The sequence below is a fragment of the Pleurodeles waltl genome, chromosome 6, assembly GCF_031143425.1.
Source record: "Pleurodeles waltl isolate 20211129_DDA chromosome 6, aPleWal1.hap1.20221129, whole genome shotgun sequence".
NCBI lineage: Eukaryota > Metazoa > Chordata > Amphibia > Caudata > Salamandridae > Pleurodeles > Pleurodeles waltl.
In genome coordinates, this window is record NC_090445.1 from 377439244 (window position 1) to 377461630 (window position 22387).

At 46.6% G+C, this 22387-nt stretch overlaps 1 protein-coding gene across 1 annotated transcript in view; it reads right to left on the bottom strand.

Annotated features, from left to right (window-relative positions):
- LPCAT4 (lysophosphatidylcholine acyltransferase 4) overlaps positions 1-22387 on the bottom strand; it is a 536940-nt gene that overhangs the window by 86300 nt on the left and 428253 nt on the right. The gene's annotated exons all lie outside the window — the stretch shown is intronic.

The following is a 22387-nucleotide window of genomic DNA, read 5'->3' on the forward strand; positions in this document are numbered from 1 at the left end:
GCCTGTCTGCTGTATTGGAGTGGGGGGTTACCAGATCTTGTAGTAAACACCCTTCTTCCACTCTTTCTTCTGTTAGCTGAGGAGCCACCCACTCAGGTTTAACAGTTGCCTGACTAGCCAGGACTTCTTGTGGGTCAGGTTGGACTTTATCCGGGCCATTTTTGGAGTTCTCCCCTACTGGAGCAGAATCTCCTTGGCTTGCTGTAACCTTGGCTAAAGGTTGTCCACCCTTCCTACTCTGTTTTCTTTTCTTCTTCTTCTGGGGCCTGCTTGCATTTACTGCAGAGGCAGGACTTCCAGAATCCTTGGGAGAGGACTGGCACTGGACCAGTTCCTCTCTTGAGCTCTGACTAACCTCTGGGTAGTCATTTCCAAGGAGACAATCAAGGGGGAGGTCTGTACTGACTACTACCCTTCTCCAGCTAAGAGTGCCACCCACTTCTATGGGCACTAAAGCCACAGGCCTCTTAGTGACCCTGTCTAGGCTAACTCTTACCCTGGCAGTCTCACCTGGGATGTACTGGTTTGAGAGCACCAGCCTGTCATGCACAATAGTGTGACTGGCACAAGTGTCTCTCAGGGCAGTGGTTGGGATTCCATTCACCAGTAGGTGGTGGAAGTGTCTACTTCCCTCTGGAATCTCCAACTCACCTGTTGGGCCCTGTTTCCAGTTGAAGGCTATGAAGACCTCCTCATCTGAGGAGTCATCTCCCATGGCTACACTGGTTACCCCAGGAATTTTGTTCTGGGGTTTGTTTTTGGGACAAGAAGTGTCCTTGGTGTGGTGCCCAGACTGTTTACAGTTGTGACACCAGGCCTTAGTGGCATCCCAGTTCTTACCCTGGTACCCACCTTTGTTTTGGGTTGTGTCTTGGGGCCCACCCACCTGTTCTGGTTTTTGGGGGCCTACAGAGGACTCTTTTTCTTTGTTTCTAGTGTCACCCACTTTTTCCTGGGGAGTTTTTGTAACCCCTTTCTTTTGGTCACCCCCAGTGGAAGTTTTGGTTACCCTAGTCTTGACCCAGTGGTCTGCCTTCTTTCCCAATTCTTGGGGAGAAATTGGACCTAGGTCTACCAGATACTGATGCAACTTTTCATTGAAGCAGTTACTTAAAATGTGTTCTTTCATAAACAAATTATAAAGCCCAACATAGTCACACACTTCATTTCCAGTTAACCAACCATCTAGTGTTTTTACTGAGTAGTCTACAAAATCAACCCAGGTCTGGCTCGAGGATTTTTGAGCCCCCCTGAATCTAATTCTATACTCCTCAGTGGAGAATCCAAAGCCCTCAATCAGGGTACCCTTCATGAGGTCATAAGATTCTGCATCTTTTCCAGAGAGTGTGAGGAGTCTATCCCTACACTTTCCAGTGAACATTTCCCAAAGGAGAGCACCCCAGTGAGATCTGTTCACTTTTCTGGTTACACAAGCCCTCTCAAAAGCTGTGAACCATTTGGTGATGTCATCACCATCTTCATATTTTGTTACAATCCCTTTGGGGATTTTTAGGATGTCAGGAGAATCTCTGACCCTATTTAAGTTGCTGCCACCATTGATGGGACCTAGGCCCATCTCTTTTCTTTCCCTTTCTATGGCTAGGAGCTGCTTTTCCAAAGCCAATCTTTTGACCATCCTGGCTAACAGGGGGTCATCTTCACTGAGAGCATCCTCAGTGATTTCAGAAATGCTGGACCCTCCTGTGAGGGACGCAACATTTCTGACTATCATTTTTGGAGACAGGGCTTGAGAGGCCCTGGTCTCCCTATTTAGGACTGGAAGGGGGGAATTGCCCTCCAAGTCACTAATTTCTTCCTCTGTGAAGTCATCCTCAGAGGGGTTGGCTTTTTCAAACTCTGCCAACAGCTCCTGGAGCTGAATTTTGGTAGGTCTGGAGCCAATGGTTATTTTCTTTATATTACAGAGAGACCTTAGCTCCCTCATCTTAAGATGGAGGTAAGGTGTGGTGTCGAGTTCCACCACATTCATCTCTGTATCAGACATTATTTTGCTAAAAGTTGGAAGACTTTTTAAAGAATCTAAAACTGTTTCTAGAATCTAATTTCAAACGTTTAACAAACTTTTTAAATTCTAAAAGACAATGCTAAACAGGGACTTAACACACAAGGCCCTAGCAGGACTTTTAAGAATTTAGAAAAATTTCAAATTGCAAAAATGAATTTCTAATGACAATTTTGGAATTTGTCGTGTGATCAGGTATTGGCTGAGTAGTCCAGCAAATGCAAAGTCTTGTACCCCACCGCTGATCCACCAATGTAGGAAGTTGGCTCTGTATGTACTATTTCAAAGTAAGGAATAGTATGCACAGAGTCCAAGGGTTCCCCTTAGAGGTAAGATAGTGGCAAAAAGAGATAATACTAATGCTCTATTTTGTGGTAGTGTGGTCGAGCAGTAGGCTTATCCAAGGAGTAGTGTTAAGCATTTGTTGTACATACACATAGACAATAAATGAGGTACACACACTCAGAGACAAATCCAGCCAATAGGTTTTGTTATAGAAAAATATCTTTTCTTAGTTTATTTTAAGAACCACAGGTTCAAATTCTACATGTAATATCTCATTCGAAAGGTATTGCAGGTAAGTACTTTAGGAACTTCAAATCATCACAATTGCATGTATACTTTTCAAGTTATTCACAAATAGCTGTTTTAAAAGAGGACACTTAGTGCAATTTTCACAGTTCCTAGGGGAGGTAAGTATTTGTTAGGTTAACCAGGTAAGTAAGACACTTACAGGGCTTAGTTCTTGGTCCAAGGTAGCCCACCGTTGGGGGTTCAGAGCAACCCCAAAGTCACCACACCAGCAGCTCAGGGCCGGTCAGGTGCAGAGTTCAAAGTGGTGCCCAAAACACATAGGCTAGAATGGAGAGAAGGGGGTGCCCCGGTTCCGGTCTGCTTGCAGGTAAGTACCCGCGTCTTCGGAGGGCAGACCAGGGGGGTTTTGTAGGGCACCGGGGGGGACACAAGCCCACACAGAAATTTCACCCTCAGCAGCGCGGGGGCGGCCGGGTGCAGTGTAGAAACAAGCGTCGAGTTTGTAATGGAAGTCAATGGGAGATCTAGGGATCTCTTCAGCGCTGCAGGCAGGCAAGGGGGGGGTTCCTCGGGGAAACCTCCACTTGGTCAAGGGAGAGGGACTCCTGGGGGTCACTCCTCCAGTGAAAGTCCGGTCCTTCAGGTCCTGGGGGCTGCGGGTGCAGGGTCTCTCCCAGGCGTCGGGACTTAGGATTCAAAGAGTCGCGGTCAGGGGAAGCCTCGGGATTCCCTCTGCAGGCGGCGCTGTGGGGGCTCAGGGGGGACAGGTTTTTGTACTCACAGTCTTAGAGTAGTCCTGGGGTCCCTCCTGAGGTGTTGGATCTCCACCAGCCGAGTCGGGGTCGCCGGGTGCAGTGTTGCAAGTCTCACGCTTCTTGCGGGGAGCTTGCAGGGTTCTTTCAAAGCTGCTGGAAACAAAGTTGCAGCTTTTCTTGGAGCAGGTCCGCTGTCCTCGGGAGTTTCTTGTCTTTTCGAAGCCGGGGCAGTCCTCAGAGGATGTCGAGGTCGCTGGTCCCTTTGGAAGGCGTCGCTGGAGCAGGATCTTTGGAAGGCAGGAGACAGGCCGGTGAGTTTCTGGAGCCAAGGCAGTTGTCGTCTTCTGGTCTTCCTCTGCAGGGGTTTTCAGCTAGGCAGTCCTTCTTCTTGTAGTTGCAGGAATCTGGTTTTCTAGGGTTCAGGGTAGCCCTTAAATACTAAATTTAAGGGCGTGTTTAGGTCTGGGGGGTTAGTAGCCAATGGCTACTAGCCCTGAGGGTGGGTACACCCTCTTTGTGCCTCCTCCCAAGGGGAGGGGGTCACAATCCTAACCCTATTGGGGGAATCCTCCATCTGCAAGATGGAGGATTTCTAAAAGTCAGAGTCACCTCAGCTCAGGACACCTTAGGGGCTGTCCTGACTGGCCAGTGACTCCTCCTTGTTGCTTTCTTTGTTCCCTCCAGCCTTGCCGCCAAAAGTGGGGGCCGTGGCCGGAGGGGGCGGGCAACTCCACTAAGCTGGAGTGCCCTGCTGGGCTGTGACAAAGGGGTGAGCCTTTGAGGCTCACCGCCAGGTGTTACAGCCCCTGCCTGGGGGAGGTGTTAGCATCTCCACCCAGTGCAGGCTTTGTTACTGGCCTCAGAGTGACAAAGGCACTCTCCCCATGGGGCCAGCAACATGTCTCTAGTGTGGCAGGCTGCTGGAACCAGTCAGCCTACACAGATAGTTGGTTAAGTTTCAGGGGGCACCTCTAAGGTGCCCTCTGTGGTGTATTTTACAATAAAATGTACACTGGCATCAGTGTGCATTTATTGTGCTGAGAAGTTTGATACCAAACTTCCCAGTTTTCAGTGTAGCCATTATGGTGCTGTGGAGTTCGTGTAAAACAGACTCCCAGACCATATACTCTTATGGCTACCCTGCACTTACAATGTCTAAGGTTTTGTTTAGACACTGTAGGGGCACAGTGCTCATGCACTGGTACCCTCACCTATGGTATAGTGCACCCTGCCTTAGGGCTGTAAGGCCTGCTAGAGGGGTGTCTTACCTATACTGCATAGGCAGTGAGAGGCTGGCATGGCACCCTGAGGGGAGTGCCATGTCGACTTACTCATTTTGTTCTCACTAGCACACACAGGCTTGTAAGCAGTGTGTCTGTGCTGAGTGAGGGGTCTCTAGGGTGGCATAAGACATGCTGCAGCCCTTAGAGACCTTTCTTGGCATCAGGGCCCTTGGTACTAGAAGTACCAGTTACAAGGGACTTATCTGAATGCCAGGGTGTGCCAATTGTGGACACAATGGTACATTTTAGGTGAAGGAACACTGGTGCTGGGGCCTGGTTAGCAGGGTCCCAGCACACTTCTCAGTCAAGTCAGCATCAGTATCAGGCAAAAAGTGGGGGGTAACTGCAACAGGGAGCCATTTCTTTACACAAGCCCCCCCCAGCCTACAGGCCAGGAGACTCAGCCCAAGCTGGGAGAGTCTTCCTAGTCTGTCAGGCGAGGAAGTGTAGGAGAAATAGGCTGGTTAGTTGCAGGGCCTACTCTGCCTTACATCCTTCTGTTCAGGTCATTCCCTTTGGGGAACTGACCCACTTCCACAGTGATAGGACCTAGTCTGAATTGCCTCTTGTCTGCCTCTTCAATGTCTCCACCCATTCTTTCTATTTTGGTCTTAGAGGTATCCACCTCTGCTAACCTTATCTTGGCCAGGGTTACCCCTAGCTTACCCAGAGAGGTTACCCAGAGCTGGAGTAACCCCACCATGACCAATAGGGTCAGGGGGCCTAACTTGCTATTTGGCATGGGGTCAGACCACCATGCTAAGGATAGTGCAGCCATAAAGGCTAACACCCAGCAGAGGCCACTGACAGCTGTCAGTGCCCAGAACCACACCTTTAGCTCTTCACCTAAAAGGGAAGGGGCTAAGTTACAGGCTTCTTTGGGTTCAGGTTGCCTGTCTGCTGTATTGGAGTGGGGGGTTACCAGATCTTGTAGTAAACACCCTTCTTCCACTCTTTCTTCTGTTAGCTGAGGAGCCACCCACTCAGGTTTAACAGTTGCCTGACTAGCCAGGACTTCTTGTGGGTCAGGTTGGACTTTATCCGGGCCATTTTTGGAGTTCTCCCCTACTGGAGCAGAATCTCCTTGGCTTGCTGTAACCTTGGCTAAAGGTTGTCCACCCTTCCTACTCTGTTTTCTTTTCTTCTTCTTCTGGGGCCTGCTTGCATTTACTGCAGAGGCAGGACTTCCAGAATCCTTGGGAGAGGACTGGCACTGGACCAGTTCCTCTCTTGAGCTCTGACTAACCTCTGGGTAGTCATTTCCAAGGAGACAATCAAGGGGGAGGTCTGTACTGACTACTACCCTTCTCCAGCTAAGAGTGCCACCCACTTCTATGGGCACTAAAGCCACAGGCCTCTTAGTGACCCTGTCTAGGCTAACTCTTACCCTGGCAGTCTCACCTGGGATGTACTGGTTTGAGAGCACCAGCCTGTCATGCACAATAGTGTGACTGGCACAAGTGTCTCTCAGGGCAGTGGTTGGGATTCCATTCACCAGTAGGTGGTGGAAGTGTCTACTTCCCTCTGGAATCTCCAACTCACCTGTTGGGCCCTGTTTCCAGTTGAAGGCTATGAAGACCTCCTCATCTGAGGAGTCATCTCCCATGGCTACACTGGTTACCCCAGGAATTTTGTTCTGGGGTTTGTTTTTGGGACAAGAAGTGTCCTTGGTGTGGTGCCCAGACTGTTTACAGTTGTGACACCAGGCCTTAGTGGCATCCCAGTTCTTACCCTGGTACCCACCTTTGTTTTGGGTTGTGTCTTGGGGCCCACCCACCTGTTCTGGTTTTTGGGGGCCTACAGAGGACTCTTTTTCTTTGTTTCTAGTGTCACCCACTTTTTCCTGGGGAGTTTTTGTAACCCCTTTCTTTTGGTCACCCCCAGTGGAAGTTTTGGTTACCCTAGTCTTGACCCAGTGGTCTGCCTTCTTTCCCAATTCTTGGGGAGAAATTGGACCTAGGTCTACCAGATACTGATGCAACTTTTCATTGAAGCAGTTACTTAAAATGTGTTCTTTCATAAACAAATTATAAAGCCCAACATAGTCACACACTTCATTTCCAGTTAACCAACCATCTAGTGTTTTTACTGAGTAGTCTACAAAATCAACCCAGGTCTGGCTCGAGGATTTTTGAGCCCCCCTGAATCTAATTCTATACTCCTCAGTGGAGAATCCAAAGCCCTCAATCAGGGTACCCTTCATGAGGTCATAAGATTCTGCATCTTTTCCAGAGAGTGTGAGGAGTCTATCCCTACACTTTCCAGTGAACATTTCCCAAAGGAGAGCACCCCAGTGAGATCTGTTCACTTTTCTGGTTACACAAGCCCTCTCAAAAGCTGTGAACCATTTGGTGATGTCATCACCATCTTCATATTTTGTTACAATCCCTTTGGGGATTTTTAGGATGTCAGGAGAATCTCTGACCCTATTTAAGTTGCTGCCACCATTGATGGGACCTAGGCCCATCTCTTTTCTTTCCCTTTCTATGGCTAGGAGCTGCTTTTCCAAAGCCAATCTTTTGACCATCCTGGCTAACAGGGGGTCATCTTCACTGAGAGCATCCTCAGTGATTTCAGAAATGCTGGACCCTCCTGTGAGGGACGCAACATTTCTGACTATCATTTTTGGAGACAGGGCTTGAGAGGCCCTGGTCTCCCTATTTAGGACTGGAAGGGGGGAATTGCCCTCCAAGTCACTAATTTCTTCCTCTGTGAAGTCATCCTCAGAGGGGTTGGCTTTTTCAAACTCTGCCAACAGCTCCTGGAGCTGAATTTTGGTAGGTCTGGAGCCAATGGTTATTTTCTTTATATTACAGAGAGACCTTAGCTCCCTCATCTTAAGATGGAGGTAAGGTGTGGTGTCGAGTTCCACCACATTCATCTCTGTATCAGACATTATTTTGCTAAAAGTTGGAAGACTTTTTAAAGAATCTAAAACTGTTTCTAGAATCTAATTTCAAACGTTTAACAAACTTTTTAAATTCTAAAAGACAATGCTAAACAGGGACTTAACACACAAGGCCCTAGCAGGACTTTTAAGAATTTAGAAAAATTTCAAATTGCAAAAATGAATTTCTAATGACAATTTTGGAATTTGTCGTGTGATCAGGTATTGGCTGAGTAGTCCAGCAAATGCAAAGTCTTGTACCCCACCGCTGATCCACCAATGTAGGAAGTTGGCTCTGTATGTACTATTTCAAAGTAAGGAATAGTATGCACAGAGTCCAAGGGTTCCCCTTAGAGGTAAGATAGTGGCAAAAAGAGATAATACTAATGCTCTATTTTGTGGTAGTGTGGTCGAGCAGTAGGCTTATCCAAGGAGTAGTGTTAAGCATTTGTTGTACATACACATAGACAATAAATGAGGTACACACACTCAGAGACAAATCCAGCCAATAGGTTTTGTTATAGAAAAATATCTTTTCTTAGTTTATTTTAAGAACCACAGGTTCAAATTCTACATGTAATATCTCATTCGAAAGGTATTGCAGGTAAGTACTTTAGGAACTTCAAATCATCACAATTGCATGTATACTTTTCAAGTTATTCACAAATAGCTGTTTTAAAAGAGGACACTTAGTGCAATTTTCACAGTTCCTAGGGGAGGTAAGTATTTGTTAGGTTAACCAGGTAAGTAAGACACTTACAGGGCTTAGTTCTTGGTCCAAGGTAGCCCACCGTTGGGGGTTCAGAGCAACCCCAAAGTCACCACACCAGCAGCTCAGGGCCGGTCAGGTGCAGAGTTCAAAGTGGTGCCCAAAACACATAGGCTAGAATGGAGAGAAGGGGGTGCCCCGGTTCCGGTCTGCTTGCAGGTAAGTACCCGCGTCTTCGGAGGGCAGACCAGGGGGGTTTTGTAGGGCACCGGGGGGGACACAAGCCCACACAGAAATTTCACCCTCAGCAGCGCGGGGGCGGCCGGGTGCAGTGTAGAAACAAGCGTCGAGTTTGTAATGGAAGTCAATGGGAGATCTAGGGATCTCTTCAGCGCTGCAGGCAGGCAAGGGGGGGGTTCCTCGGGGAAACCTCCACTTGGTCAAGGGAGAGGGACTCCTGGGGGTCACTCCTCCAGTGAAAGTCCGGTCCTTCAGGTCCTGGGGGCTGCGGGTGCAGGGTCTCTCCCAGGCGTCGGGACTTAGGATTCAAAGAGTCGCGGTCAGGGGAAGCCTCGGGATTCCCTCTGCAGGCGGCGCTGTGGGGGCTCAGGGGGGACAGGTTTTTGTACTCACAGTCTTAGAGTAGTCCTGGGGTCCCTCCTGAGGTGTTGGATCTCCACCAGCCGAGTCGGGGTCGCCGGGTGCAGTGTTGCAATTCTCACGCTTCTTGCGGGGAGCTTGCAGGGTTCTTTCAAAGCTGCTGGAAACAAAGTTGCAGCTTTTCTTGGAGCAGGTCCGCTGTCCTCGGGAGTTTCTTGTCTTTTCGAAGCCGGGGCAGTCCTCAGAGGATGTCGAGGTCGCTGGTCCCTTTGGAAGGCGTCGCTGGAGCAGGATCTTTGGAAGGCAGGAGACAGGCCGGTGAGTTTCTGGAGCCAAGGCAGTTGTCGTCTTCTGGTCTTCCTCTGCAGGGGTTTTCAGCTAGGCAGTCCTTCTTCTTGTAGTTGCAGGAATCTGGTTTTCTAGGGTTCAGGGTAGCCCTTAAATACTAAATTTAAGGGCGTGTTTAGGTCTGGGGGGTTAGTAGCCAATGGCTACTAGCCCTGAGGGTGGGTACACCCTCTTTGTGCCTCCTCCCAAGGGGAGGGGGTCACAATCCTAACCCTATTGGGGGAATCCTCCATCTGCAAGATGGAGGATTTCTAAAAGTCAGAGTCACCTCAGCTCAGGACACCTTAGGGGCTGTCCTGACTGGCCAGTGACTCCTCCTTGTTGCTTTCTTTGTTCCCTCCAGCCTTGCCGCCAAAAGTGGGGGCCGTGGCCGGAGGGGGCGGGCAACTCCACTAAGCTGGAGTGCCCTGCTGGGCTGTGACAAAGGGGTGAGCCTTTGAGGCTCACCGCCAGGTGTTACAGCCCCTGCCTGGGGGAGGTGTTAGCATCTCCACCCAGTGCAGGCTTTGTTACTGGCCTCAGAGTGACAAAGGCACTCTCCCCATGGGGCCAGCAACATGTCTCTAGTGTGGCAGGCTGCTGGAACCAGTCAGCCTACACAGATAGTTGGTTAAGTTTCAGGGGGCACCTCTAAGGTGCCCTCTGTGGTGTATTTTACAATAAAATGTACACTGGCATCAGTGTGCATTTATTGTGCTGAGAAGTTTGATACCAAACTTCCCAGTTTTCAGTGTAGCCATTATGGTGCTGTGGAGTTCGTGTAAAACAGACTCCCAGACCATATACTCTTATGGCTACCCTGCACTTACAATGTCTAAGGTTTTGTTTAGACACTGTAGGGGCACAGTGCTCATGCACTGGTACCCTCACCTATGGTATAGTGCACCCTGCCTTAGGGCTGTAAGGCCTGCTAGAGGGGTGTCTTACCTATACTGCATAGGCAGTGAGAGGCTGGCATGGCACCCTGAGGGGAGTGCCATGTCGACTTACTCATTTTGTTCTCACTAGCACACACAGGCTTGTAAGCAGTGTGTCTGTGCTGAGTGAGGGGTCTCTAGGGTGGCATAAGACATGCTGCAGCCCTTAGAGACCTTTCTTGGCATCAGGGCCCTTGGTACTAGAAGTACCAGTTACAAGGGACTTATCTGAATGCCAGGGTGTGCCAATTGTGGACACAATGGTACATTTTAGGTGAAGGAACACTGGTGCTGGGGCCTGGTTAGCAGGGTCCCAGCACACTTCTCAGTCAAGTCAGCATCAGTATCAGGCAAAAAGTGGGGGGTAACTGCAACAGGGAGCCATTTCTTTACACCCCTGCCTTGAGAAATCCTCCATCTTGAGTTTGGAGGATTCCCCGAAAAGGATTAGGGATGTGCACCCCTCCCCACAGGGAGGAGGCACAAAGAGGTTGTAGCCACCATCAAGGACAGTAGCCATTGGCTACTGCCCTCCCAGACCTAAACACACCCCTAAATACAGTATTTAGGGGCTCCCCAGATCCCAGGAAAACCGGTTCCTGCAACCTGAAGAAAGAAGAAGGACTGTTGACCTACAAGACTGCAAAGAAGGAGGAAGATGACAACTGATTTGGCCCCAGCGCTACCGACCTGTCTCCAACTTTGAAAACCTGCTCCAGCAACGCATCAGACAGGGACCAGCGACCTCTGAAGCCTCAGAGGACTGCCCTGGACTACAGGACCAAGAAACTCCTGTGAACAGCGGCCCTGTTCAAAACCAGCTTCTTCTTTGCAAAAAAGAAGCAACTTCCAAAGACTTCACGTTTCCCGCCGGAAGCGTGAGACTCTACACTTGGCACTCGATGCCCCCGGCTCGACCTGCAGAAAACCAACACCTCAGGGAGGACTCCCCGCCGACTGCGAGCCCGTGAGTAACCAGAGACGACCCCCCTGGATCCCCGCAGCGACGCCTGCAGAGAGAATCCAGAGGCTCCCCCTGACCGCGACTGCCTGTAACAAGGGACCCGACGCCTGAAACCAACACTGCACCAGCAGCCCCAGGACCTGAAGGAACCGTACTTCGACGCAGGAGTGACCCCCAGATGACCCTCTGCCTAGCCCAGGTAGTGGCTGTCCCGAGAAACCCCCGGTGCCTGCCTGCACCGCTAGAGTGACCCCCGGGTCCCTCCATTGAAACCTATACAAAACCCAACGCCTGCTTTGAACACTGCACCCGGCCACCCCTGTGCCGCTGAGGGTGTGTTTTGTGTGCCTACTTGCCCCCAGTGCTTGACAAAAAAACCCTGGTCTGCCCCCCGAGGACGCAGGTACTTACCTGCTGGCAGACTGGAACCGGAGCACCCCTGTTCTCCATAGGCGCCTATGTGTTTTGGGCACCTCTTTGACCTCTGCACCTGACTGGCCCTGAGCTGCTGGTGTGGTAACTTTGGGGTTGCCTTGAACCCCCCAACGGTGGGCTGCCTATGCCCCAGGACTGAGACTTGTAAGTGTTTTACTTACCTCCTAATCAAACCTTTACTTACCTCCCCCAGGAACTGTTGATTTTTGCACTGTGACCACTTTGAAAATAGATTATTTCCATTTTTACAAAGACTGTACATGATATTGTTTCCATTCAAAGTTCCTAAAGTATCTAGGTGAAGTACCTTACATTTAAAGTATTTACTGTAAATCTTGAACCTGTGGTTCTTAAAATAAACTAAGAAAATATATTTTTCAATATAAAAACCTATTGGCCTGGAGTAAGTCTTTGAGTGTGTGTTTCTCATTTATTGCCTGTGTGTGTTTAACAAATGCTTAACACTACCCTCTGATAAGCCTACTGCTCGACCACACTACCACAAAATAGAGCATTAGAATTATCTACTTTTGCCACTATCTTACCTCTAAGGGGAACCCTTGGACTCTGTGCACACTATTTCTTACTTTGAAATAGTATATACAGAGCCAACTTCCTACAGTTTGGATAGTAGTCTTATTGGTTGGAGTAGATAGTAGTCAATCACTAGTAATAATGGCGCTGTTCTGGTTTGGGCCAGTAAAGGTTTCAGTAATTTAAACCTGAGCTCATTCTCCTTGTAGCTATGGCACAGAGCAGACAGGCTTAGTGTATAAAGCATTTAATAGTACCATAACTCCTAGAGTCAAAAACACAAGACAATAAAATTCCCACTCCAATTTATAAAAAAGAGAATATAGAGAATATTTTACTGAACAAAATTACACAAAACCGATCCAACAAAAACAAATTAGAGGAGGAGAATATGGCGGCCGGCTAAGGAGCCGGGCGCGGAGGGCTCAGCAGGGCTTGGAGTAAAGTAATGTTAGAGTGATATTAGCCGCTTACCAGGGGTCGGAGGAGGCGGCGCAAAGGTGAAAGCATTTGAGGGGTGGTTTTTCTCCCTTCTTGAAGAAGCACCGTGGTGGCGGGAGCGCGGTGTACTCATGGGCAGAGGCTGTTGAGAGCCGGCTCGGAGGCGCTACGAGGAAGTGAGGTGGCGGCAAGGATTTTGCTCCGGGGGAGGTGTGGCAGAGTCAGCACTGGCAGCACTGGTAGAGGAAAAGGCTCAGGAGAAGCTGACAAGGCATTTCCTATACTTGTTGCTGCAAAAGTCGAGCAAGAACTCCGAAGGAGTGTTGGAGGTACCCTTTGCTCTTCAAACAGTCTACAATTAAGGGACAGCGTTCTTTCTCTCGCATCCCCAGGTCCCATGGTGGATAAGGCAGAGGGAGTGGCTCTGAGTCTGGCCAGAAGGGGAGAAGGGAAGATAGGAGTGGTAGCAGTGGGGCAGCCTATTCCCTGCGGAGTGTTAAGGCGGCTAAAAAGCAGATAGAAGTAGAAACTTGCGAGAATCTTCAGAAGCAGATCACGGGGAGGAGTAAGGAAGAGCAAATTAATAATACCTGTAATAGGAAAACTACTGTGAGTAATTTAGGTTCCGCCACTAATAGGAAAATAAGGGTCACCCCCTCATTAAGGACTTATTTCAGAGTGTTACCTGGAACCCCTAAAATGTCAATAGTGCAAGGGACAGAGACAGTATTGCCCTTGCCAGGAAGCGGGGATATAACTATTCTGACGTAACAATGGGGCCACGACACAGCAAAGTATCCCCGGAATCTGTTTTAGGAAAGCTGGATCTGCTGAAGGAGGACAGGGGGTCAGTCAATCCGATGTGCAGTCTGCAGGGGAAATAGGACTTCTGAATGGGGGTGAGCATGCAATTCCGTCTAGTGACTCCATCACAGGTATGTTAAAGGCTTTATCCATGGAATTGAAGGGCGGCTTTAAGACTTCTAAAACTAATCAGGAGGAGATCAGGAATCTTTGTGAAGATCTCGGCAAAAAAACAGACGATCTTGCAGGTCGGACAGCCGTCCTGGAGGAAGAGGTTGGTGATCTGAGGACTACTGTGGAGGAAAATAAAGAGCAGATAAGGGGTTTGAAAGCAGGAGAAACAGGGGTGCTGGCTAAGTTGGAATCCTTGGAAAATAATCAAAGGAGAAATAACCTGAGGTTTCTCAGAGTCCCCAAGGGATTGGAGGGAGATGACTTGAAGGGATTTGTGGTAAGGTTAAAAAACAAGAAATAAAATTTGAGGATGCAGAGGTCGACATTGCAAAAGATATTCAAAGGGTACATAGGGTCCCTGCAAAAATGCCTCCCAATAGGGATAGGCCAAGGAAAATTTTGGTTTACTTTCATACTTATGGGCTTAAGGAATGTATTTTGGAGATGGCACTGAAGAAGAAATCACTCTCGGTGGACGGCGCTCCATTTGAGGTTAGGTCGGATCTTGCATCTATTACCTAAAATAAACAATGGGAGCTGGGGAAAAGAATCGATATATTGAGAAGACTGGGGGCAACGGCCCAATTAAGGTTCCCGGCATCCTTAAGAGTAATGTTGAATAATAAGATGCACAATTTCAGTGATTGTAATGATGTTGATGACCTGATTAAGAAATCAGAGCAAGATTCTGGTGCAGTGTAGGCCTCCTTCTCTAGCAATGGTCGGCTGGTTATGGTGATAGGAGGCTCCGAGTCCGGCATGATGACCCTTCATAGGCGGTAACGCCGGTATATGAAGATAGGGAGGGTTCTCCTGGGGTTGGTAGGAAGGGGAGAGTTTGGGGAGGGGGGAGGGTGGTGATGGGGAGCACTGGGTGGAGAGCATTAAAGGGAAAAAGGAAAAAAGGTCCTGGTTGTTGTGTATAGAGAGGAAGGTGGCAAAACACGAGATCTAACAGGGGCTGTGGGCCCCCTTGTGGGAGGATGTCGAAAATTTATTTGAAGCTCCTGTCCTGGAATGTTAATGGCCTCCGGGTGAGGATTAGACAAAGGAGGATAGTGCAATATTTAAAGGACGCTCTATTTGAAGTGTTGATTATGCAGGAAACCCACCTCTCCAAGGAAGTGTGTGTGGAGGTTTTTCGACCATGTAGATGGGTACAGCAGATAGCTAGCTCTAATTATGCGGGGGCGATAAGGGGGTCGCCATTATAATAAAAAATCATGCTAATATATCTTTTGTTGAGGGTCCGTGGATAATTAGGGGAGAAGGGTGGTGGGGAGATTAATGGTGTATGATTTTGCTTTTACTCTAGTAGGGTACAACGGTCCTAACCGGGATGATATAGCCCCGTTGAGAGAGGTGTCACTTTTTTTGCTGCAACACTGGGATCCTTTTATATGGGTGGGGGACTTCAAAGTTGTAATGAATTATGAGCTGGATAGGTCTTCACGGAGTAGGTTGAGAAGTAACGAGAAAATGCAAGCTCAGGTCCAATTAATGATGTCCCAATTTGGCTTATATGATGTTTGGAGAGAAAAGAAGGGGCGTGAAAGAGGCTATACTTATAACAACAAAAAATACAGACATCAGTCTAGAATTTATTATTTTTTAAAAGATGAAAGTCTAAAAGAGGCTGTGGAAGAAGTTTCACACATTGGGGCTCACCTATCGGATCATTTGGCGGTGAGTTTGAAGCTTAATTGGCTTGGCCAAAAGAGAAGGAAGGTGGACTTTGGATAGAATGCTATTACTGGATGATGAGGTCGTAGCACAGTTACGGAGAGGGACAGAAGAATTTTTCAATCTTAATAAAGGGTCAGCCTACTTTCAAAGCCTTCTTGAGGGGGAAGCTGATAAGCGCAGCTGCATATAGGAGGAAAAAATTTGATTCGACAGGCTGAGCAAAGATTGGCAGCTATGGACCTTGAGGAGGAAGAAGTTAATCAGTTATACAAACAAGAACAAGAGGCTCCATTGGATTTAGCAGCAGTTATAGATAATCGAAATAGAATGTGATGTGAGGCCAACAGGGTGTCTCATTTTGAATACGGTGAGAATAGCGGTAAAGTGTTGGCCTGGAAAATAAAAACCGGTATAGTTAGAAATCGGGTGGTAGAAATTCGGGATGGAATTTCAGGGGAGGTTAGAAAGAGTAAGAAGACACCTTTTTAAACTTTTTCAAGGAATTATACACAGAGGAATTAGAAGTCTCAGCGGAGTCGGTGAAGGGATGGTTAGAGGGATTGGAACTGGCATCTCTAAGTGAGGAGGAGAACAAGGTGATTAATGAGCCAATTAATATGGTAGAACTCGAGCAGGTGATAAAATCAGGTAAATTAGGCAAGGCAGCAGGACGCGATGGGCTGCCTGCTGAAGTCTATAGAGTATTGGGTAGTAGTATTATGGTTTTTCTGAGATAACTCTTTAATAATGTTCTAGAGACTGATGGGAGACTTCCCCCCCCTCCCCTTGGAGGGAAGCTATTATTACAATAATTTTAAAACCAGGAAAGGATCCCAGGAATTGTGAATCATATCACCCGATATCTCTCTTAAACTGCGATTATAAGATTTTCGCAAAAATGTTGGCAGATAGATTAGGTTTTTTTGGGGGGAAGCTTATACATATAGATCAGAAAGGGTTTCTGAATGGAAGACATATGCAGGATTCGATACACGGGTTGGTAGCCTCGGTTGATTTGGCCACCACATGCTATTCCCCTCTAGCAGTTGTGATGGTTGATGCAACTAAAGCTTTTGATAGAGTTAACTGGAATTATTTAAATATGGTATGTGCGGGTTATAATCTTGGGGGGCACTTTATTAGGACATTACAAAAATGTTACCAGGATCCCTGTGCAAGAATCTTGGTTATTGGTGCTCTCACCTCCTCGTTCAAGATAGAAAGGGGAACGCGGCAGGGGTGTCCGTTATCCCAGTTATTGTTTGGTTTGTATATTGAGCCACTTGTTACTAGAATTAGGAATGACCAGCGAATTCCCCCCTTTGTGTGTAGGAATTTTTCTATGAAGGTGTCTTTGTATGCAGATGACCTGATGATTTATACTTCTAATTTAACCCTTACTAAATCGGTAGTGGAAGAAATGATGAGAGATTTTTGGAGTATTTCGGGTTATGTAGTTAATAATCAAAAGACAGAGGTAATGGCCTGGAACATGGACTTATGTAGCCTTGTAATTAAGAAGGAGGATGTTAAATATTTAGGGATTACTATAACACAGGATATAAGTAAATTGGCAGAAACAAATTTCAGGAAGGTAATGAGGGATGTAGATATCCAACTGAAGAGATGGTTAAATCTTCCCCTAACTATTATTGGTCGGGTTAATTTAATTAAAATGGTGATTGTCCCTAAGTTTACATGTATCTTTAATTCAATACCATTAATGTTTAGTAAGGACTCTTTAAGGAAACTTCAAGGAAAAATCAGCAGTTTTATTTGGGCATCTAAAGGTGTACGTATTTCCCAGAAAAAATTGGGAAGGAGGAAAGAAAAAGGAGGGTTGGCTGTACCTTTCTGAAGAATGCGAGGGAGACCTTTAATCACCCAGGTCGCTCAGAGCTGGGGCAGGCACTGTTTGCAATGGCAGAGGTTAATGAGTCACAGACAAGCTTTATGTATAAGTTTGGAGATCCTAAATACTTCAAGAAAGTCAGATTTAAGGTGTTACAAGATCTAGCGAGACTTTGGTATAAGGTCAGGAGGGCCACGAAATTGTCGTATTATAGCAAAAAGGCCCCTATATGGGACTCCCCAGGGTCACCGGAATGGACTAAGGATGCATTGGCAACCCCTCTGAAGGAAGCAGGTTTTTTTGCACTGGGGATAATTTTGCTCTAATGGAGAGGTTAGATCATTTGAAAACCTGAATGGAGAGGTAGGGGGTAACCTGTCTAAATTCAAGTATCTTAAGATCACTAGCTGGGTGAGGAATTTAAAAGTGGAGCTGGGAGTCAAAAATGAGTTGGAAGACCAGTGGCATTTGGAAACCCCGCGGAAGAAGGAGGTGGCAAGATGGTACTGGCTAATTATGGATATTGTGGACGGCTAATTTACCCTACCAGAGGAGTTATGGGAAGATTGCTTGCCGGAGCGCCAGCAAAAAGAGTTATGGCAAGTATCTACTACACTTTTATATAATACTGTCACACCTGCTGCGTTAAGGAGGAATCATTTGTTTTCAATTAACAGAGTTTTTTTGGACACCAGCAAAGCTTTCTAGAACGGATCAGGGTAGTACGGTCAGATGCATAAAGAGTGGGACTCTGGCGGCAGACGACATTCATGTGTTTCTGGAATGCCCCATGCTGAGTAAATTCTGGGCAGAGGTTGATGATGCTATTAGTGAAATAACCTCCATAAAACTCAAGGTAAGCACCTCGCTTGTCATTTTTGGATGTTTGACAGGATCTCAGCTGATTAGCAAGGGATAGCTCTAAACTTCTATTTTATATGATGCATGTGGCAAGAAGAGAGATCTGTAAAAAATGGATTGATGTTTTCCCTCCAACTCTTACTGATTGAAAAGATGCTTTAATGTATAACTTGAAGCTGGATACGAGTAAGAACAGTAAAAAAAAAAAAAAAAAAAAAAGATTTTGGAATCAATTGAAGCAATGGTGGAGTTTGGGAGAGGATAGGGGAGCATATTTGGTCTGACACGGTCAAATTATTAAATATGCCTGTAATATATCACCACCGGCCGTTACTGGCAAGTGGAGTGGGTATAGTGAGGTCATATTTCCGGGCAGGTAAGGTCCGGCAGAGTTGGGCAGCGGTTAATATAGTAAACTCTGCATTGAAAGACCTTCCCACCTATATCCTCTCGCGGTGAGAAAGGATGGTATGCAAATAAGGACCAAAAAAACAAAAAAAACAAATTCGAGATCATTTTTAAAACTCTGAATCAAAATATTGCTAAAAAGTGTTAGCACCAACTGCAGTCATCTCAGGGGTGTGGAATCCCTATAGCACTACGTCCAGGACATTGTTTCGGGTCAGGGGAAACACATTTTTATGTTTATTTTGTCCTTGGGACAGGTAGACCCCCAAGCCCCTGCAGAACAAACCCTTTGATTGCCAGTTTAGAATATCACATTATGGATCAAGGAATAGCATTGTCTTCAGTTAAGGTAATAACTGTGTCCATATGTTAATGCTGTTTGAAGTAGTATTTAGTAGTCCTTAATGCAAAGCCTTTACTATTCGGATGAGCGCTCTAAAGAAATGTTGTAAGCTAGGACTGCACTACTGACTGTGGTTCCAGTTTAAAAATGTGTACATACGTCTACAAAGTTTTCAGGATAAGGCTACCTATAATGCTCCCACAGTATGCTCTGATGAGATGCAAAAATTTGCAGAAGCTTGAAAATAAGATTGATGATTCTTTGTATTACAAAAATGTTCACAGAAAAAATGCAACTAGGAAAAAAATGTTTTGATCAACTTCTGTGAAAGTTTAGATACAATTTCTAGCAAAATATGTTCATAGATGCTAATATTTTCAAAAACTATTTCTAATGAAAAAAAAAAAATCAGTTGAATCAGTTTTAACAAGATTTTTAGAAACGTGAAATTAAAAAGCATCGGTAAAGACAATAGGTCTGACAGTGGAGGTCATCCTTTTGGGTTTGTCAATGTGTGCCTTGTTTCAACATGGTTTTTATAAAACATTATTATGGGAGCTGCTAGACCCTCACCATTGTAGTAAAAATTGGCAAAAAGCTAAAATATTTTGGGTCTCATATAGCACACATTGCCACAGTAGTCCCTGAACAAATCTACTTTGTGTGCTGATATTCTCCTCGTGAAAGAGAAAAATGCTGCAGCTCACAGTCAAACCAGCCAATACAGAGAGTGAATTTAATAAAAACAAAACCTCTTTGTTAATGTGAGACCTAGAAAGGAACCCACTTCTTAAAGAAAGTCACAAGAGTGCACTTATGATATATGTCCTTGCATTAGTGCAGATTTATAGCTTCATGAATTGACACAAATTTACTGAAGCCGACCAGGAAATGCTACTTCAAGATAAGCATTTTAGCAGGAGCAAGTATGCATGTGTAGATTTGTTCATGCGAAAATCTGTTGAGCATTTACAAGTTCAGTTTCCCTCCGATCACTACTTTCCCCAAACCTGGAAGAAGTTTTACTTCTGCCTTTGTCAGGAGTAAATTTCCAACCTTTCCCAGTATGGTAAGCGATTAGAGAAGAGCTGGTGAAAACCCCAAAACATGTATGTTAATAGGTTTGCACAGACTCAGAAGAGCATTCTAACCCCAGAACTACTGCATACCACTATTTCCAACCTCAGTATCTAGATCTGCAGAAAGGTGGCAAAATAAGGGAATTGATAGTATTCAAATCATACTACAGTATGAGCCCTGGCATAATCAGAGAGGGTATTATCTGAGCTCTTAAACAGTGAGATTGCGGTCATAATGTGTCATCGCTCTATGTGGCACCAATGGTGCAAATGGATTTTCTTTTTTTTTTACACAACACGCAGATTTATAAAGGAACCTGTCCCATAGACAAGTAGCTATTTTATTAAATTCCACACCCCTGTCTCTGTTGCCCCTTACTGAAACATATGCAAAAGCAACAGATGATGGACGGAATGCAGAACAAATCAAACATTCACCCCCAGTCATAGATCTGGGTTTAATCCATCAGTTTTTTTTTTGCTTGCCATGCTATTCGAGTTTGGACCCAGCCATATGCAAATCAGTCTTGACCCTGTTCCCCCTGGGAACCTTCCAGCCCGAACTGCCAGGCCAGGTCCTCCCTGAACCAGAAAGCATCCTGGGACCAGTTTCAGGGTATCACCCTTCAACAGCCAGGCTATCTTGAATCTGGTGGCATAGTAAGCAAGGGACCAACGTCTGGGCATACCCTTCCCACTTGGGGCGACAAATGCAAAAACAACAGATGATGGACGGAATGCAGAGCAAATCAAACATTCACCCCCCAGTCACAGATCTTGGTTTAACACATCAGTTTTTTTTGCTTGCAATGCCATTCCAATTTTGAACCCAGCCATATGCAAATCAGTCTTGACCCTGTTCCCCATGGGAACCTTCCAGCCCGATCTGCCAGGCCAGGTCCTCCCTGAACCAGAAAGCATCCTGGGACCAGTTTCAGGGTTTCACCCTTCATCAGCCAGGCTTGCTTGAATCTGGTGGCATAGAAGCACGGGACTCACATCTGGGCATACCCTTCCCACTTTGGGCAACACTGAAACATAGGCATGATATAAGGCCGGCCACAATGGAGAGTAGGCAGTGGAGTCCGGTAATTTTAGGAAGGAGGGGAGCGGATGCGAAATACACATGCATACTCATTCATTTATACACATGCACACACATATCCATTCACAACACTCATTACCAGTTATTCAAACATACATGCACGCACAATTTTAAACCACCCCCCACACACACACAGCTCAGACTCAGAAGCCCCAGGAGGATTGCGACTGCCGCCTTCCCGCATTGGTTGACATTTGGTCAGCCAGTGAGGGAAGGAAGCAGTCCCAACCTCGTCAGTGAGTGGGATGGGGGTCAATGAGACTGCTGTCCCACCCCACTCTGTGACGAGGTGTCACTGATTGACACTCGCCTTGGGCGCTTCAAAGCTTAAAACTGAAGCACCCCGGTTCGGCGGCAATGAGTGAAACTACCCCTTGTCACCGAGAGGGGAGGGTCTCGAAGACCTCTGCTGAGCTGAGGAGGTCAAGCCTACAGGGGAGTCACTCAAAGGGACAGTTGGCTGATCTACTGTCTGAGTTACTGGGGCACATTAAACTTCAGAGGCCTCCCTGCAACTACTCAGCTGACCTGCTGCACTGGAGCTGCCCGAGTCCTGCTCGTCTCTGCTAGATCAAGTTCATGATCCCCAGGAGGTGCCTCCCCAAGTCCTAGGCCCTTGGCTAGCCTCAAGCTACGACTGGCAGTGGCAGATCTACTACTTAAGCGACTGCAATGACCATCCGCTCTCCCAGCAGCCTCCACCACAGTGAACAAGCCTTTGAGAAGGTAACTTATTTAGTGGGACTAACCTGGTCTCTGTATCCGGCATGGTGGGATTGAACGGGTGACTGTCGCCGGGTCTAGCAGGACCAGATGACCGCAAGTGGCACGTTGTGCTTTAAGCCCCTATATTTACCTACCTAAAACTTTAAAATTACATATCTCCGATTTTACAGATTAGATTTTTGTTGTTCTGGTCTCATTTCACTTATGAACATTTACTCTATGTAACTAATATGGCGTGGGATTTTTCTTGTGTTGTGTTTACACTTTATTACTGTTTGTGTGCCGCATAAATAATTTACGCATTGCCTTCCAGTTAAGCCTGACTGCTTAGTGCTACCAGAGGATTAAGCACAGGTTAATGTAGGGACTTTTGTGGTGTACCCTGACAGGGATTGTGGTCATTGCCTGAGTAGGGTTTCCACCACCCTCCACCAATAACCCAGCTTCTTACAACCCGCTTCTGAAAGAACGTTACGTTGCGTTTGCCTCCTTAACAAGGACATGTTAAAAAAATAGATGTTGTTAGAAACTGCCTGGCACATATGGCGATGTTTGGGTACTCTCCCTCACACCAGGGTGATGTAAGTAAGCGAGGAAGAAAGGCAGTTATGGTGAGGCATGAGATGGAGCTTTGCCTGTCAAGGAGGACTTCTTCTGACTAATTGCGGGTCCGATAAGGCTACTAGGGTGACTAAACCCTCTGCCTTGAGTAATACTGGTGGTCTTGATGCTTGTATTGTGACCTGACATTACTTGATTACTTTTCTTCAGGCCAATAGCATTTAGGGTTTTAGGTTAGATCTAGTTTTAACGGTGCGCCTATAAGCTGTTGACACAATCAATGTTAAAGCCACTGGAAACCTGTATTATCATCCAGATCGCCATGATGGTCACTAGTGAAAATCAGTCTTGCTGTAGA